At 44.1% G+C, this 20,535-nt stretch overlaps 1 protein-coding gene across 1 annotated transcript in view; it reads left to right on the plus strand.

Annotated features, from left to right (window-relative positions):
- Positions 1-20,535, plus strand: part of lingo3a (leucine rich repeat and Ig domain containing 3a) — a 32,774-nt gene that overhangs the window by 8,704 nt on the left and 3,535 nt on the right. The window lies entirely within an intron of this gene.

Consider the following 20,535-nt stretch of genomic DNA (forward strand, 5'->3'; position numbering starts at 1 on the left):
GAACTAAAGCTGACTTTTATCTCCTTTTCAGCTGTTGAACATAAATCAGATAATCAGTTGATCAAATCATTTTCCTGAAGTTGAGATCAGTGGAACAGGGAGATGAGATTGAACTGCGCAGTCAGGCTGCTCCTTCCTTTTATCCTCGCTTCACTTGCCTTATGTGTTGCGTCTTTTGTAGTATATTTTTGCTAGCTTGCGTGCACTTTAGTTGCTCCCTATAGAAACAAGAAATGGGAGCATTCGAACTGTAATTTAAACCTTGTTTATGCATGATTTCAAATCAGTGAACTTCACTTTCGGAATTGAATAACTGTTCATTCACGTGCTCATTGGATGATCCCATTTCCCGAGCTGATGAATCCTTCCTTCCAATGTGGAAACATTTTATTGTCCAGTTTTCGCTTAAATAGTGACTCGGAAATATGTGTAATGTTTCATTTCAGGTTGTATTTTTCAACACCTGCCGAGGACCACATATGTTTTTCTATTATGGCTTTATACGTAAAACCTTAGAACTGAGAGAGGATGTGCTTTCTTTTTACTTGATTACTTCTGGTCTGGGAACAATGAGTCTCCAGCAGTTTGCAGGTTTTGTGACAGCAAATTGGACACAGCAAAGCTAGCGGCCTCCCCCTGTTTTCAGTTAATGTAACCTGATGCTGCCTCCAGCTCAAACAAAATTAAATATAATTCTCAAAAGAACCTAAAAGAAGCTTTCAAGCATTTTTTAAAATTGAAATTTGGATCATAATTAGGAAGTGTCAAATAAAGGAATGGATTCGTGGATACAGCTTTAACTACTGGCTAACTTCTGCTCCCTAAATATATTCAAGAGACTCCTCATTTTTCAGATTTTGATCACCAGAGGTAAAAGAAAATTATTCCTCTTTAATAAATCAAAGGAGGTGACACTGAAGTCAAGTAAGACATATCAGACGTTACTGTGTTCATTAGAGCGTTTGAGCTTGTGTTACGGCCGTGTGCCAGTGTAATACATAATTATGGAGATGTTAGTTTGAGCTGGTTTCCTTTTTCAAATAGTTTAACAAGATATAGAAATACCTCCACTTTATGAAAATGCTGAAGCTTTTTATAATGCTGAGAATTAAAGGTTAATTGATTTTTATTTACACATGCCTTGTTAATATTAGTCCACTTAAAACAGCAGCTATAGCAGAGTCCATAAAAGATGACCCTACTTGCCGTGCACTGAGAAGCAAGTGTGTTATTTTCATGCAGTGGTGGAGAGAGGGACAGTATATTTATAGGGGGAAGCTTTTTTCCAGGCTGTCATCTGAAAGGAAGAAAATCTCTCCCTGTTTTCTTCCTGCCTGATTTGAACTAATAAATGTGCAGCTGTAAATGTCCGTGTGTAACCGTGACAGATGGGTGTGATGAGATTGGGCTTAACAGACTGTGGTTCCTCTCATCTTCCCCCCCTTTGTGGGAGTGTACAGATTCGGTTTGCCTGTCAGACGTGTTTGATCAGAAGTAGTCTGCTGAGATTCTTTGCTTTGAACTAAATCACAGCTGTGGCAAGTTTCTTTTCTGTTGTTTAGGTCAATACCTTATGGAGGCTATACTCTACTCACAGAATAGCTGGAACATGGTGGGTACATTTTATATGTGGAGGTGGATTTCATGCTGCTTCTTAGAATTATGGGGTTATGTTTGTCGGTATAGATCACAATCTGTAGATCTGCGTAGCTATAAATATCCATCCATGCGACTGTGCTGCTGCCTATGTACACAAGTGCATCGTTGCTCATGCTCTGTCACATTTTCGAGCTCTGACAGGTGTACTCTCTGATGTGTGCTGTTTGCCACACTTTCGGGCGAAAAGGACAAGCCGGTTCTGGACATCAGGGGAATGTTATGAATTTATTATGCGAGCCAGACGACTACTGTTGCTTTACCCGTCTTCACGAGCCTGTCGCTCGTCTGTTTTGAATTATTCATCTTTTTTTTTTTTTCTTGGAAAACATTGATCACAGAATCAGGGATCAGCTCGCCTGCCTGACAACACACTGTCACAGCCTCTTTCACCTATTTCAAAGGCAGCCCTGCCTGCTTCCTTTTGCCTCTGTCAGCCTATTGTATGCATGCATACTGTCGCTTTCCTTCAAAGAACTCCTCTGATCTCACTTTTGTCCCACAATCAAATCCTTCACAACCAATCCCTCATCAGAACCACTTTCAGTTTATCTCTCGACTGTCTCAGTGTGAGGAAGGCAGCATCTGCATCCCAGAGTAAACAGTTTCAAAAGAGCCTGTGAATAATTTGTATGTCTGACTGTAGCTGTGGTTCAGTCTGTTTGCACGGGTGAGGTTTTTAGCTTTTTTTTTTCTTCTTCTCCTTCTTTTTTTGGTGTGGCACAGTGTGTGCCTCTTACTCCATCCAGCATGCTGTTTCATCCCGGTACATCCGATGCTGAGTTCCTGCGTGATGCCAGAACAGATTTATGTTTAATGTGCAGGCAGGACCCAATTACTGGGTGCCCAAAGCTATGCCTAGAGACTTTAAAGAGGTCCCTTTGCATGGCAGATAAAAGGCCACGATGCCGTAATCTGCCTTGGACTTGGTGAGATGGCGAGGCATGGTGACCTCCTTTAAGGACACTCATTGCTCATCCTTCGCGCTTGTACCGTGAACAGTTGTTTGTTTGTTTTGGGGGTAAATCCCCCCCAGCTCCCAGCCTTTTCTCTCACTAAGCCTTCATCACAGGTGCTGACAACCTGTGTCATTGTTGACGCCATAGAAAGCCTCATCTGAGAGCCTGTACATGTTTTTTTTTTTTTGCAGAACTTATGTGTACCTTACAATTTCATTGTCAGTATGTAAGTGTTCAATTGGGTGCTCAGAGCGGTTCTATGGACAACGGCAGCAGCAGCACAGTCAGTGACAGATTCTCTTTTGAGTTCAGATTTACAACAGAGCGATAAGAGAGTGCGGCTGTCAACCACACACACACACACACACACACACACACACACACACACACACACACACACACACACACACACACACACACACACACACACGGTTGCAGTCCACGTTCCTCTGAAGTGCCTCACTTTTGACAAATCCATTTCTAAGGCTCTCTTTCTTCTGTGGCTCTGTCAGGATGTATAATCCCTCATCACCTTCCCTAAACCATTTCACATCTCTGCTTTCTGTTTTTATCTGTCACCCTGTAAAAAAAAAAAAAAAAGAAAACTTAAAAGAAGAAGCTCTTTTATTTCTATTTATAATTTCTTCTTGCGCACTCCTCTGCTTTCCTGTGCTCAATAACTGCTTTTCTTTCCTCTCGTTTCTCCTCGTTTTCTTGACTGCTTTGTTTCGTTTCCCTCATTGGTCAGCGCCTTCTTCTCTTTCCTGCCACTTGACTTCTTGAGTCCTTTTATCAGGCAGCTTGCTGCCACATTAGTTAATCTCTCAGAAGACGTGGCACAGATACTGAACATTCTGCTTCTTCTGCTTCAGCTCAAAGCTATAAACAAGAGTTTCTTTCCAGACTAAACATCCCCTCCTAGTGCGCACAAATCAAATAAAGGGATGAGCGAATAAATTTGGGATTTAACTTATGAATGATTATCGCCACAAGTTATGTGCAGGGATTTGTGTGTTAGTGAAGCTTGAAGATTAATCAACAGCTGCTGTGAGACTCTGCGCCATGCAGATTCAGTGCCAGTGTCGATGCTCAAGATCCTCATAATTGCTTCCGAATTCTTACTGCAATTAGCGCTCTCGGATAATTACACCAAAATCCCAGACCACGCTATTCTCAAATTATTAGACCCGGCGCAACAGGAAGGAAGACATGCCACTCGCTCACAGTTCCAAACGGCACACAGTCGTTTTATTTGCTGCTGTTTTCATTCATGCGAAGACTGTAAATTGTGGGCAAAATAACGAGATTTAGTTAAAGTATTTTTTGTTTATCAGAATCAAAAACACACTTTAGCCGAGGCTGCTTTTGACTGTCAGCCATCCCCACTTTGGCGCTCACCAACACCGTCTTAGCCGAAGTGAGATTAAAGCTGAGTGGAGGAGAGATGGGAAGGGGACCAGGCGGCGTGGCAGTTCCCATCGGCACGGGATTAGAGGGTGGGACTGCGAAGTAGGCCATACAAACAGGCTCAGCCGAAATATGGACAACAGGCCATAACATAGACAGAGCTGGATGGCCCAGTACATTTCATCAGCATGTCATTACGCTGTAATCCCGTTCAGGCCAGCGGCTATTCCTGCTGCATGTGTGTCAGACAGGGATAATTACTGGTCAGGAACCTTGTGGATATTTCTGTGTTATTTTCACCTTAATGTAGACTCACACTGATGTCAGAGGTGCCCTATTTTATCAGGAAATGCGTTCTGGAGCAAAATCGCTTTGCTCGTGTCAAATATCTGAAAGAGAAGTGATCAATTCTAGCGTTTGTTTGCATTTAAGGGAACAAAGCACTGACGGATAACAGCTGTGGAGATGTCACCGGTCTTGGTGTATTTTTCTTTTTTAAAACAAGGCTAGCTGTCAACGCTCTGTTTCTGCAGCACTGGTTTGTGTTGTATTCATTACTGAACGTAAGACGAGAGTGAGAGCTGGGTCTGCTCACTGCTGTGGAGTGAGCTGCGTAGAAATTCTTTACAGAAAACGATTTTAATATAGATGAGTGAACTCGTGGTTACTTCGGATAAGCTCTCACATTCAAGGAGCGAGACGAGAAAGATATTCAGCTGTATTTTTGTATTCAAATAGGCATATTAAGATGATCTTCCTCAATGTAGTGTGAAACGATAGCAACACTGAAAATATCCAAATTGACAGAAACAGGAACTGAGATTGTGGATCCTTAATGTTGATTTGGATGCTGATGACCTTTTATGACCTACCCTGCTGGAGCAGCAGCCTAATGAGACTCGTTACATGGAACAGCAACATCTTACAAAATATCAGTGACAACGATGAGCCGGTGCAGTTTAGAAACAGGGAGGTCAGGAATGCCAGACACATAGAAAAAACCTCCTGGTTGCAAATTATTGTTCACCTATGGTTTTAATGCCGTATTTCACATAAGCCACGTCAGCCTTATGACTAATCTGTAAAAATGCAATTAGGATATCTACAAAGAGCTGACAAAGCACATGGTGTAGTGAGCTTTACTCTGGAGGTAACCTAATATATCACATCTTTAAGTTAGATTTACTCTGGGTCTGTTTTTGCGTTTTCCAACATCTTGTTCCACTCCTGCTTCGGTAGTCCCAAATAAAATGTAAATATATAATAAAATAACATCATAGGAAGCAAGCTCAATGCCACTCTCATGTCTATATGCTAAATAAAACAGTAATGGCAGCAGTCTGTTAGCCTGACTCAGCACAAACATGAGAAACCGTATAGCCATAAAATTATTTATCATTATTATTTATATTTATTTAAATATATTTACATTTTATAGGAAATTTGCAATCGTGACACTTAAGATGTTATTGTCACTGATGACACACTACCTAATTTGAAGTGTGAATTTGGTGCCAGCTCAGTAGAGAGTGGAGTAGAGTGGTTGCCCCCATGATCGGAAGGTCGGAGGTTTGAATCCACTGAATGGCTACCCTGAGGTACCCCTGAACACTGCTCCCCGGTCGCGGGATTGGTGGCTGCCCACTGCTTCACTGAGTGAATGGGTTAAATGCAGAGTAATTTTCCCATGGTATACATTACTACTATTATTATTATTACAACATAAGTCAAATGTAAAAGTATCCTTGGTGCTTACATTTTTACTGTAGCAATAACTAAATTAACCACCTTGTTACTCTTTGGGGCCTGCACATTACTGTCTTAACATTTACTTTTACTACCATGTTACTGCATCTGTAATTTGCATCTACCGTTTGCTCTTCCTGTCATATGGAGTGCAACCATTGAGCGCTCAAGCAGTGCTTGACTGAGTCATTAGTTTAGTTTTGGGTTGCACATCACCAGCTGGCCTCCCTTCGTGGCCTTGTTGTACTCCACAGTGTGTTTTTGTTGTTTGCACCTCTACAAACATACTTTGTTTGTATACTTTTTTAAAACATATTTTGCATTGTACTTTATTGATTAGAGGTTGTTGAAATAGTCCTGGGATGCTGACACTGCTCTCGCTCTCAGACATGTCCAGGCTTGTTTTGCTGTTGCGTGCACTATGGAACCTAAGCACAATAACATTCCAATACAACACTTTTTTAGCACACAAAACTTTATGAGAGTATTATCACGACACAGGCACTATATGCCATCTAGTAGTTCACCACATCGCATCTTTTAAAAGTCCTTCCTGCTTTTTCTCACTTCCACTGTGTCCTCAGCATCAGGACCGTGTGATGTCAGAACTTTAGGGGGGCAGCCAACATCTCTGACAGCCAAAGTCACCTCCACAGTGTGCAGTAGGCTCAGTGTTGTCACTATGCAAACTGCGCATCTTTGAAGATGAGGACATTTCACTGAACTTCTGTATTCAAGGTGAAGCCTCAACACCCTCTGAGTGTAGCTGTTTTCAGGGTTTCGGCATGTGAATTTGTTTCAACTTTTCCTAATCTCTTTTAGGTAAAGCAGTGCTGAGTGTCTAGGGTCCACAAGCTGTCTGAGTGTCTGTCATCATCAATCATGCTGACTTGCTGTTGCTGTCTTCCAAAAAATGTCAGCATCAAGCTGCTATAATGTCACGGCTGGCGGAGGGAGCCGTGTGGTGTGGAGGAAAAGGAGGACCCAAGATGCAGCAAACTGATGATACGAGTGATGTTTTATTTACAAAGGTGGCGGTGACAAAAACAGGCAACGAGGTATGAGTACTTTACAAACGGAAACCTAAACTGGGAGAAACTAAATAGCAAACCTGAGACCGTACAAAGGGGGTGCGGGGCAGAGGGACGCAGAGACAGGACACCATGGAATGCAGAGATACGCAGAAATACACGGATGAGTGCAGACGAGCCGACAAACACAGACCGACACCCACTAAATACACACACACACACGGTAATCAGGTAATCGCACACAGGAGGGAAGAACAGCTGATCTGAATACACATGATGACTGGAGGACACAAGCTGAACACAATGACAACAGACACAGACTTTCAGAACAAAACAGGAAATCTAGAACCCGAACCAGACACAAGGGGGGAGGACACAGAATAACTAGACAGAGGGAAATAATCACAAAACAAAACGCTGGGTCAACGACCCAGGACCATGACAGTACCCCCCCTCCAAGGGCTGGCTCCAGACAGCCCAAAACAAAAACAGACGACCAACCCAGGGCGGGCGGCGGGGGCCCGGGACGGAGGGACCAACACCGAACAAAACAAGCGGTGGCGGAGTGGAGGCAGTTCAGGGGGCCGACCGTGCACACGGCAGCGGCGGCAACAGGGAAACCGCTCAGGGGGCCGACCGCGCGGATGGCAACGGCGGCGATGACACAAGTCTGGGGGCCGACCGCGCAGACGGCAACGGCGGCGTCTAGGAGGTCGTCCATGTTGACGATGACGCTCCACCAGCGGCCTGGCAGATGACCGCCGATGTCGAGGCGGCAGTTTGGGACCCGAAGGTGGCGTGGCCGTCGCAGCGCCAGGACCAGACGAGGCCGAAGCAGCTGATGAGGAGGCTGGACCAGACGAGGCCGAAGCAGCTGAGGAGGAGGCTGGACCAGACGAGGCCGAAGCAGCTGAGGAGGAGGCTGGACCAGACGAGGCCGAAGCAGCTGATGAGGAGGCCGGACCAGGCGACGGCGAGGGTGAAGCAGTGGCCGGACCAGGCGACGGCGAGGGTGAAGCAGTGGCCGGACCAGGCGACGGCGAGGGTGAAGCAGTGGCCGGACCAGGCGACGGCGAGGGTGAAGCAGTGGCCGGACCAGGCGACGGCGAGGGTGAAGCAGTGGCCGGACCAGGCGACGGCGAGGGTGAAGCAGTGGCCGGACCAGGCGAGGATGGAGACACAGAGGCTGCAGCTGGTGGCGATGATGGGTCTTGGGGCTGGACGGGCTCCTCGGGCCCCCCAGCTGACGAGACAGGAGGCTGGACGGGCTCCTCGGGCCCCCCAGCAGGCGAAGCAGGAGGCTGGACGGGCTCCTCGGGCCCCCCAGCGAAAACTGTCTCTGGACCAGTGGGCACCGGGGCCCCTGGAACACACAGGTCAGAACCAGTAGGCGCACGGGCCTCTGGCAGGCACAGAACAGAACCAGCAGGCGCACGGGCCTCTGGCAGGCACAGAACAGAACCAGCAGGCGCACGGGCCTCTGGCAGGAACAGATCAGATCCAGCAGGCGCACGGGCCTCTGGCAAACACAAGGCAGACTGCAGCTGCACAGAGCATTGACCCAGCTCAGGCAGCGACAGCCGGATGCAGTCCTCAGCTGGCTTCTTAATCTCCAGGGGTCCAGAGTCGGCCGGGGGCTGGGACCCAGCCTCTGGGGAGGCCCTGGAGTGCGTCACAGTCTCTGGGCTGGCCAGCTGTTGCGGACTGACAACTGCGTTATGTGGTGTGTCTCTCTGCTTGACATGAACAGGTGTAAAACAGCGCTTTTCCGGTTGGACGGACTGGACTTTTAGTACAGGCGGAGCTGGTGTAGATGGTGGCTGAGCTGATAATAAAGCTGATGAGTCTCTTGCCAACTGAGCTATTGACTGAGCTATGGATTGTAACCAAGTGTCTAATAGGTCTGGCTGTGACAGTAATGGAGGTGGTGATTGAGTGGCTAACAGAGCTAGTGGCTGCTGGGCGGCTGGCTCAACAAACACAGCCCCGGAATAAACAGTCATTCGAGCTGGCGAAACAGACGGAGTGTCTTTTCCACTCACCACAGCCGGCAGTTCCGAAGTCCTAATCTCCGGCTGTGGGGCGACGCGCCGACGGCGCGATCGTCGCTTCCTCCCGGGCAAAACCTCCGGCGGGCCGGGCAAAACCTCCGGCGGGCCGGGCAAAACCTCCGGCGGGCCGGGCAAAACCTCCGGCGGGCCGGGCAAAACCTCCGGCGGGCCGGGCAAAACCTCCGGCGGGCCGGGCTGGGAAGCGGTAGCGGCTGGTGGGTGAAGGTGCAGCTCATGAAGGAGGAAGTCCCGTGCCAGCGGGTGAAGCGAGTCTAGCAGCCAGGAGTGTGCAGAGAGTAGCTGCTGTAGCCTGGCTTCTACAGCGCGGTGGAACTCTTCTTCCTCCTGCTCGAGCCACAGGTTTACCAACCTTGCGACCGTGTCGGTTACCTCCTCCCGAAACCCCTGGGTAGGTGCGAATGCTGCTGGGTCCATGTTGGTCGGCTCGTACTGTCACGGCTGGCGAAGGGAGCCGTGTGGTGTGGAGGAAAAGGAGGACCCAAGATGCAGCAAACTGATGATACGAGTGATGTTTTATTTACAAAGGTGGCGGTGACAAAAACAGGCAACGAGGTATGAGTACTTTACAAACGGAAACCTAAACTGGGAGAAACTAAATAGCAAACCTGAGACCGTACAAAGGGGGTGCGGGGCAGAGGGACGCAGAGACAGGACACCATGGAACGCAGAAATACACGGATGAGTGCAGACGAGCCGACAACAAACACAGACCGACACCCACTAAATATACACACACAAGGTAATCAGGTAATCGCACACAGGAGGGAAGAACAGCTGATCTGAATACACATGATGACTGGAGGACACAAGCTGAACACAATGACAACAGACACAGACTTTCAGAACAAAACAGGAAATCTAGAACCCGAACCAGACACAAGGGGGGAGGACACAGAATAACTAGACAGAGGGAAATAATCACAAAACAAAACGCTGGGTCAACGACCCAGGACCATGACATATAAGGATTTATGCATCTGTCCCACGAGTGAATTAAATCCTCAGCTGCAGTTATGCTCATGCGTTAGATACCTAATTTGAAAAGTGATGAATGATTCAATTTATTTCAAAGAGTTTATCACAGAAACAGCCCAGGGAAAAGTGACTTTTTTATATCATTGAAATAAACTCATTTTACCCTGCCGAGTTTACAAGGATAAAAGTGATGAAGCAGCTGTGACTTATGTTTTTACAATAACAAGGGATTAAATCATCTTTTTCTTTTTTTTTATCAGAAAAGACAAACCCGCAGAGAATTACAGTGTGATTTGGCAGTTCCTCTGAGTCCGAAGTATCCTCATCGTATGTTTTGGATGACTGCATTAAACCTGGAACCTGGGAAAAACTTGTGATTAAACATTATTTATCTAAATGATTTTACAGCAAAGGTTTTTAGATATTTTCATGAATGTTGGAGGAAACTTAAAGAGTCAGAGAAAAGTGAATATTGAACTTACCAACCACAAGTGTCTGCTTAAAATGTTTAAGCTTGTTCTGAAAATGTGCTACCAATTATTCCTTTCTCTCGCCCTCGGGGTTTAGTGTAGCAGTTTGACTCCTTTCTGGTCAGGAAAAACTTGAACGCTCCAACTAGAGGGAAACTGGTGCCTTTTGTGAGTGATGCTTGGGTGCTGTCTAATTAGGCTTTTGACAGTTCATATTAGACTGGCAGAGGCTCAGTCAGCTGCTCTCCTCTTGAAAGTTGCGGATGGATGGCTGTAGGAGCTAACGCGGTGTGACTTGCAGCTATCGTCTCCGTCTGCCTCTCTGCTTATAACAAGCGCGTCCCTCACCTGGGACGTTCAGCAACACAATGGCTGATCTATGTGATTCTGTCAGTGCCTTTCAGAGACGTCTCTTCTTGCTTTATTACACATATAGAACAATCTTCACCCCACTGCTGTTGAGTGATGAATTATGAATAGACGTGAATCCAGCTGCACTGCTGCCCAGGTCTGAGGATTACTTTCAATTTGCACACCGCCCCCCTCGCCGCCTCGCACTGGTAGTCAGACTTCGTTTTCAAGGGACCTCCAGAGTATTAGATGGCCATCTGAAACTCTAACCCAATCACATAAAAACTTTAAGAAATTAATCTCCATTACAGATGAAGCTAATTCACTAGTGGGTGAAAAGTAAGAAAACACAACATTGATCTGTGTCTAAGTGTGCGGCACTTGATGCTTCTCATAGTCCAGGTGTGCTACTCAGCAGTTAATATCTTGCTCCAGGCACGTCGTTACAAGCCAGTTTCAACTGACACAGTTCACAGATTTTTCATTTCCTAACTCAGACTCTCTTCACCAGTCCTGCAGCCCGGGCTAGTAGCAGCTGTCTGCTTAGCATCTACATTTATAAAATATGAACATTAGGCTGCCAACAAAGGACATTACTGTTTAGACAGTTAGCGACTAGCCGTGCACGTGTTCTGTGTATGCTGGATATAGTTACACAATATGCTCCTTATTTTCTACACAAGTGGCATCACTGCTTACACGACATCATTTCAGCCTTTCCGTCTGGAAGTAAGAGGGAGCTGCAGTGCGTATGTGACCCCTTTCAGATAGTTCTTGACTCCTGATCGTGCTTGTAATTGGCCCACTTGATGAGCAGGCGGCAGGCAGTGAAAGGGAAGTTGAGAGGACAGGAATCCTTTTAATGAATCCAATGAGAAGGACATGGAGAGCCTGCAGGCTTCAAGAAGGATTAAAGCAGGCGCCAGCAATTTTTTCCCTTATGATGCTTCCATGAGTCTCTCAAACCAAAGGGGAAAAAGAAAAGCGTTGAAGTATGTACGATTTACATCTTTTATAGACACCCCACGTTTGCCACAACTTGATTTTTAGCTGCTTTCTATTCAGCGTTTATGTTGTAAACAGGGTTGTTATAAAGGTCAGCATCCCTTACACACTAGCCTTTTAAGATACAACTCACACACACACTCCCCTGCAGATCGAGGACAGTGGGAGCGTGAGTGAATATGCATGCATGTCTGTTTTCATATCTCTGTGCATTCGACCATTTTCGTGCGTAAATTGGAACACGCAAATCTCTGCGTGTGTGTATGCGAAGTGCAAAGAACTGCAAGCGTGTGATGTGTGATGCCAGCCTAAAATGCCCCATCGTTGCCTCTCGTCTCTGAATGTGGCAGGCAGTGTGAGAGCGACCGAGAGCCGAGCCAACTGGCATGGAAAGAGCCTGGATTGAAGTGATGGCTGGTGACACTGCAGACAGGCCAGCCAGTCAGAAAATGGATGCCAACAGAGACACAGATCACACTCACCTCCACCTTCTAAGAACTTCTGGCTCTTGTCTCTTTGTCCTCTGTAAAAAAACAACAAACCCAAAAACAGGCAATATAGATTATACAGCTTTAGTTTTGCATTTATGGGAGAAATGACCTCAAATTAAGGGTCACAGTTAAAGTCTGCTGCCAACAGAGTAGCTAGTAATAATTTGAGCTTGTGAATATTACTCTTATTAACCTTTGACCTCAAGTTTTATTCATGCACAGAAGGAAAAAAAACCCTCTTTCCTGAGGGACTGGAGTCTGCATCATGATTTATTACTGCTTACTTACTTTTATTTATGGGATGACGGTCCTGAAATTACCCAGGATTTGTTTATTTCGCTGTGAGAATGGAGACCAAGTGATGAATTGTCACTGTTTGTACAAGTTTACAGGCGGAATCTGCTTTATGTGATTTAATTGGTAAAGAGGGGAAAAAATCCCAGCAGTAATGCTCGGCGTTATATTGGCCCAGGTTCTCTATTTCACAGCATAATGGAAACAAGAGAGCGCTATACAGTAATGGGTTGCATGTGTCATGCATACTAAACAGTCAAACTGGAGCAAATGACAACCAGCTATTTACTCTGAAGCTACAGAGAGACAGTGGATGTTTCCAAGTCATTACGTTTAGCATTTGATCAGGGTGCTTTCAAGGACATGAATCTCATAGTTAAATGGCCCGTGACGTCTTATTGTATCAACTTACTAGAAATTGCCAGACACAATCAGGGTGCTGACCAAATTCTACTCATGCATTTTTTTAAAATGTAAAAACAGTCGTGAAAGATCTGGACAAGGACAAATTAACGTTTTTGTTCTCCTCGCTGAGCACAAACTGTTAGTCCTCCCAATTATGTCTTCTCTTTCCTGGTGGTCTGTCACTTCTCATCCCTGCTGAAGTCGTGTAACTAGCCCGAGAGGCTGCTCCAGGAGGGGTACTGCTGGTTGACTGACACAGTCTGATCACGAGGGCTTAAAGAGAGGTTGGCCATTTAATAGGCTAGCTGCCAGTGGCAGCCTGCCTATGCGGAAAGCGGGCCGAAAAGACAGACGGGTGACCGACTAGTGTCGCTCCACTGTGAAACCCATGTCTGTTGCTGGAGAACAGCAGAGCCAGAGGGGTTCCAGATGTCTCCATCATTTTTTTCAGTTGTGTTCATAATCACCTTTGTTGATTAATAACACAATCACGGTTAGAAGAAGATTCAGACAATGGGAGGTTCATTTGTAGATTTTTAAGTAGACTGATATCATGTCTCAAGTTAAGCTAAGCCTGAATTTAAGTAAATTTGAGTTACTAAGCAGAGTTTTATTTATATTTCAAATGATTATTATTTTTGTTTCCAGTTTTCAGTATTAGTTTTAGTTTTTATTAATAATGAGGAGCACATTTTTCAGAATTTGTACAGTAATTGAGTAATTGTACACTTTTTGAAGGTATTCAGTGTTTTGTTGCTATAACAATGTTGATTGTTCAATAAACCTCAGCCAGCTTCATACAGTGTGTGTATTTGACCGTAGCAAAGCATGTCCCTCTGCATTACAGTGATGGCCTGTGGCCTCTCTGAGCTTGGCATCGAATTTAATGTTCTTTGGAGCCACAGATCCCTTTGTGTTAAATCAAAGTGACTGCGCTCGGAGGGCTCAGATTGTGTGGGAGTGTTTGTGTAGGGACCCCAATATTTGTTTTAACCTTCAGCTGTGAACATGCCTCAGTACAAACTGATAAGATAGAAAACCGGGTCAGAGCCTGTCACGATAGTGTGTTTGTAAGGCATCGTGGCCCCCACCTGTTCTCTCATCTAAACTGAAAAACATCACAGAATGAAATCTCCTTCAGTGCAGTTTGAGGTATAATAAAATTAGAAAAAGATGCAAGTCCATTTTGTTCTATGCTATACTTTGTCCTTTGTTATGTAAATAAACGACCAAAACTTTATTATTATGCGTCAGTAGACAAAGGAAATATGGACCGAGAGGCAGGTTGCTATAAGGTATTTCTTTGAAGCTAAGATGTATCATTAAAGTTTAACTATTTTTATATCAGCTGAAGTATAAAACCAGTAACTGACCAATAATAATATTTTTGTTTCTCTATGTCTTTGGTTATGTAGCTATTTTAGCTCCAGGTAAGGTCAAAATTTCCATGTCAGTGGGTCATGACCACGCAGCATAACGTCATCAATTATTTAGCTCCTGGTTGTAGAAGCCTTTACGTCCATAAGCCCTGAAACAGGTCTCTCTTATTAAAGATTCATGGCACACATTCTTAATCACCCCTTTGTGTCCTTCGGTTTCAACGTTCATGCTTTGCATCGAACAGAAATGAAATTTAAGAATCTCCCTGGAACCCATTATAATAATGAGAGTCTTATTTGGCATCTTTAGACAAGCGTTTCATATCAATCTGCATCAGATGCTGAGGTGCAATGGAAATATTCGACATAACCGATCAGTTTGTAATGCAGTGCCCGGGGATGAAATCGCTTTAAATAGCTGTTTGTGTACCATTTCTCTCATCCATTCCTCTTTTAGCCTCAGTGTCCACAGAAAGGCCGTGTGCTCGAACACGAAGAGGCGTTTACTTGCGTAAATAAACAGCAATTCTTCTTCCTAAATTTGGAACTGCTTTTATATGAATGCCACAAATTCTCCACTCCAGCTTTTCTTCTTCGTCCTTGGCTGTGTCGGGTAGCGCGACCCTCCCGGTAACAATGATCCATCACTGTACTGCAAGGTGGAAGTTACAGGAACATTAGAGGGAACAAACAAGTCAGTCACATTTATCCCTGAGCTTGTTCTTGCTTACTAGTGTGTGTTTATTTGTGTGTTCCTTGGAACTTGCACTGCCATGGTCTTCAGGGTTTCCCTGCACAGACTGATGGACACTGACGAAGGCTTCCCTCAGTGTAAATGACTAATGTGTTTTCTCTGGAGGACACTTTCAGCACATACCACACAGAGAGAGAGAGAGAGAGAGAGAGAGAGAGAGAGAGAGAGATCCGCTTATATAAACCGTAATGAGTGGGCACGGTGAAAATCAGCGAGCGCAGCCATTTGAGGAGCTTTTGTGGATGTTATGCCTCGGCCTGTGTGTCTTTCTGGAGGGTGCCTGCTTACACCTACACACTCCAACACGCTTCCTGCTCATTTGTCAGCTGTGTCCTACACCTGCAGAAAAGTCTGCCAGTCTCATCCTCTGCTCTGCTTCAGCTGGTTCTGATTCAGGGCCTTGCTGTAGGCAACACAAACACACACAGACTCTTCTTCTGCTGCAGCAAGAAGGACAGTGTTTACATAATGCCAATCAGCTTAAGTTGCTAGTTTTCAAGCTCTGATTGCTTTTGTGTAAAGAGAGACCAGGGAGGAGATGAGTTGGCAGTAAAGATAGTAAGTGAAATAAATCATGTAGTGGTTTCTGCAAGAAGAGGTGGTGGTGGGGTTGAGAAGTGGCAGAACATCTCAGCGAGCCTCCCCGCTGCTGTGGCCTCTGCCCACTCTAGTGTCTAATTATGGCGCTGTTGCTAGCTAACCTGCATTTGGTTTTTTTCGAGCTAAAAGCCACACATCTCCTGCTACACCCCCGCTCTCTGGGTATGTGCGATGTCTCAGATGGTAACTGGGCCGGAGTCAAAGAGCACATGAATTCCAGGTCACCTGCTCCGTCATCTGCACTTTAGAGACTCAGAGCTCAGGGGTTATTTACCACAGCTACGCGTACTAGAAGAAAACAACAAAATCTATCAACAAAAGCAAAACAGGCATGATTAATAAGAGCTAATGGATTCCTGGACATAGACTAAAACAGTGTTTTCAGTGCAAACAACACGCTTATTATCATCCTGATATTTGGTAATTTGCACTAAACACATACTAGAAGTGAGCCTGCTGAGGGTCACATCCTGTGATCCACATATCTGGATCAAAATCAAAAAGTTCTTAAACTCCATCCTGTGGTGATGTGTTAATAAGTTTTAAATCATTAATATTTGTTCAAAATGTTGTAAAACATGCACCCGAAAAGATGACATACACCATCAGGATGTCAGACAGCTGGATACCGCACAGTCAAATTTGAAACGTTTAATTAGTTTAATACTAATTAAATTTGAGTTCAGTATAAAAATTAATTAAGTGTGGGAATGATTCACCCTGAGAACTTAGGGGTCTTAGGAAGGTAGAAATGAAATTTTAATAACACCACATTCATTTTTGTCAGCTCCTGACTAAAGTCTGCTTAAAGCTGATTCCATCCCATTAGACAGACATGTCCTGAATATTGTAACGTGGCTCTTACGAGGCTGTGGTTAATTCATGTGTGCATTAGGGTGCCCTGAGTTCCCCCAGAAAGTTTAATATTACATGTACCTTTGGTGCTCTTAAACATCAGAAATTATAGCTAGTTTCTAGAACTATTTTTTATTCAGAGCTTGGAGCCTCTCGTTATTTCGATAGTACGGGCTAAATTAAGTTGAACAACACAGTGCAGAGCAGCACAGGATTAAGCCATCGTCTGATTTTTGCTTGCCTTGTGTATATTCCGCTTTCATGGCAGCAGTTTGACTGTGTACTCATGCTTTTCATCTCCACAGGGACACTGACACGTGTGTTGATCTTGCATAAGCAAACTGCTGGTATTTTTCAGGTAATTTTTAGTCACAATTAACAGATCATTCCTACAGTTTCCCACATTCCTTTAAAAATATTCAAGTATTAGTTAAATTCAGATCCAGGTCGAGGAACACTCTGTGTTTGCCTCTTGAATTATCCATAGTTTGACGTATCACAGTAGAAAAGACATGCATGAATACAAAAGATTTAGCCATCATGTGCAAATTCTAATACAAATTGCACGCTTTTGTAAGCTTAGATGTCCAGAAATATAAAGCTGCTGCAGCTAACAGTGCAGCGTTCTCAGGAGAAAAATAAAATAAAATGAGTCCATCCCCCATGCATTTAAACACTGAGTCAACTCTGGAGTAGAAAATGACTTCAGGCAGTGAAGCTTTTTTTCTAATAGCATGTGCTAAATGTTGCCTGGCAACAAAAATAGTAAAACAAAAGACAACTGACCACTTGTCAGTGCTATGAATGTGTGCACATATTGCACAAGCAATGTGTGAAATGACAGGCAGCTGTGATGGTGGTAAGTAACAGGAAATGGGACCTAAATGCACCTACACCAAGCAGGAAAGGGAGGGGGGGGGGGCAGAAAATTCTACAGGTATGAAGCAGAAAGGATGTCCTGCACATCAGCAACAGCACAGTATAATTGAGCTTAAAATACTTGTTAATAATTAGCAACATTTATCAAAGAGCTAATGAGCAGTGTCTCTGTAAACAGGAACAGCCGCTAGGGGCGGGAAACTTACTGAAGCTATCTGGTGGACAGGTGCATTTGAGCTTGATATGAAAAACAGGAGACTGGGAAGGACAGCGTTTCAAGGATGGGTGGGGGGAGATGGTGCAGCCGTTGCCATGGCAACATTAAACACCTACAGTATTATCCTTTGGAAGCTTTGCGGTTCATATCAGAGCTGCATATTGATTCTGTCTGCAAGGCGTAGCTGATGTATCTCAGCTTGTTGAACATCCTCTGACTTCACAGATGAGTGTTTACATAACTGAACTTTACTGAGCAGCTCACTGACAGCCCCTGTATCCCATGGACCGGGTATTTTAAACCCTTCAGTTACTTTACTGACTCTAAAATAGTTAAAACTGGGACACGATCACGTTAGCACCGCTGTTCACAAGTTTTTTTTTTCTCTTCCTTTGGCGTCCGCTTTTGGAAGTCCTCCGTCCTCTTTATTTCTGTTTCACTAGTGTCGCTATTAATGACTCACGCCAGTACAATAGTGATCAGTTTTACAACTTGGCTGGTGAGAAACCACAAAATGTTACTCTTTTTAAAAATTCAGGGTGAAGTGAGTTATGAGTAACGAGGAAGAGTTGCTGTCAGTCACAGCTTTGTCAAGAGAAGCCACTCTTTAGCCTGAGCAGCAGCTTCACTGTAGCTCATTGAAATAGCCGAAGGTCAGCGGCAAACATAATAGTGCATAATCAGAGAGATGTGACACTGACTGTGCTCGGTGACTTTATATTTAAAACTCGTGGCATTACACAATTACTGCTATTAAAATAGAATATTTTAAATTATAATATTACCTATAGAAAAAAATAGCCTGTGAGAGTAAGTTTGTGTTAATAAAAGCAAACACTTGTGTGTTTCCTGCTGTTCATTTACATGTGAGTGTAGTAGCTTTACCTCATTGGTTAATAATGATCTCCACCACTGAACAACCATGACAAAATTTCACTTTAGCCACAAAGCTAACCATTGCACCATCCTCATTATACGGAAGGTTTTTAAAAATAGAAAGCAGAGCTCCTTAGCAGCTGACAGGCATATATTATCACCCAGCAGAAAACCATGCTAATACAGCCACAGTGTAAAGGCCATGCTCTCTGCCCCTAAGCTAGCTGGTCTGACTGGCACTCCTATAGGTCTGGGTACTAGTGCTGTGCAATACTGCAAATTTTGATATTGAAAGTAAATACAGAGCCATTATTGCAAATATCAATACCGATACTTTTTTACTTTATATATATATATGTATATGTGTGTATATATATATATATATATATATATATATATATATATATATATATATATATATATATATATATATATACATACACACACACATATATATATATACATACATACACACACACACACAGTAGAGTGCACACTTCTCTATCCACCTGCTGTTGACTTATGGTGCATTCTCTGGCCAGGGGCCTCTGGGCTTATTAGTGAATGTCTGCTACCAGATATGGGTTCGTAAAGCATGGCTATGTGACTGACAGAGAAACTGGAGACATTTTAAAAGCAGAGGACTGAGGACAGTAGGACTCTAGGGAGGAAGTTTGTGGCTAATACTCTGGTGGTGAATACTGAAAGAAATATTTTTACTTGTGCAGACGAGGTGAGTTTTTACTATTTTACCAGCATGACCCTGGGTCACACAGTCAAAACATGTCAGACCAACTAAAGACATGCTTGGCATGACATAAAGTCCTTGAAATCATGCAGACAAGTTCAGCAATTCAATTTAGAGGTCTATATGATGTATATTTTTTCCCCAAAAAACCAGTCCCCTTCTCATCAGCAATGGAAAGAATGAAATAGGAAATAGAAGCATCCTTCAGTGAGTGCTTTCCAACTTAAAACGTCATATTCTCTTAAGTTTTGTAAAGATCAGAGTCGAATGTTGGACCATCAAATGAAGTAAGATGATTTGCATTACGTTAGCGGTGCTCTATTTTAAAACGGCATTGTTTATGTCTGTGCCTTGGGAACATCTGCTTTGCCAGGCGATTAAATCTCTTAATTCTTTGCCATTTTCTTGCTACCAAACCATCTGCTGCGATTTGTTTTCCATGCACAAAGTCTGAGCCACAATCTAAACACTACCCATGGGTGCAGCGCGAGTTCTTGCTCCAGTGTCTACTGAGCCTCGTTAGATCGCAGTGAATAACACAAAATTTCTGGGTCGACTGCAAAAGGCTATGTGTCAGGCTGTTGCGTGTGGGTGAGAGTGTGTGGGATGTTTGGTATATCACTTTCTGTCACAGCGTCTTTGATGGTGGCTCTCGAAAAATCAGTGTCATTAAGTCAATTTTAAAAACAATGTGCTCATTTAGCCCTGTCTCTTATTAGAGCTTTCTATACACATTTTCAGGTGTGTAACTGTATTTAGTGGCAGGTGGGGTATTGGGAATAATCATCTGTCAGCTAAGACGCATTGTAAATTTTCCAAGAGGAAATAGGTATAAATAATAGGTATTGTTTAAATATGCAATTGATAGCGTGGCAAACTAACGGTGGCTTTTGATCGTCTCTTAACACACAGTTAGCGTCATAATCAGGTACTAAAACAAGGTGAAATATGGAGTTACTTTCCATCCTACTTGTTAGTCTTTCACAATGGGTTTAAAAAGGATTGCCAATCTGCTGTCAAAGCATCAGCAGATAAAGACGTTAGGTGGGAGAGAGGGATTGTGCACGTGCATGTGTGTGTGTCATATGAAAACACTAGCAGATCAGCCTAGACAAGCTCCTCTCATGATAAGCCTCATGCCTCAGAGACTCGTGCAGATGATGTGATGGGAGTTATACTGAAGCACCCAGTCGTGGCCTCCTTCTGCAGTGCGAGACAGTGTCGGGCTTGTACTCAAAGACTCTGGGGTGGATGTACTGTGCTTTATGTCTATTGATTATTCAGTGTCGCTTTGATGTTTTAGTCACTCTGTTCACTTGCTTGTGTTTTCTTCTACAAAGTGTTAAGTATAGCTGTTAGTGTTCT

This window comes from Rhamphochromis longiceps, linkage group LG23, assembly GCF_057381845.1.
Source record: "Rhamphochromis longiceps isolate RC_006_pf linkage group LG23, R_longiceps_female_GT1.1, whole genome shotgun sequence".
NCBI lineage: Eukaryota > Metazoa > Chordata > Actinopteri > Cichliformes > Cichlidae > Rhamphochromis > Rhamphochromis longiceps.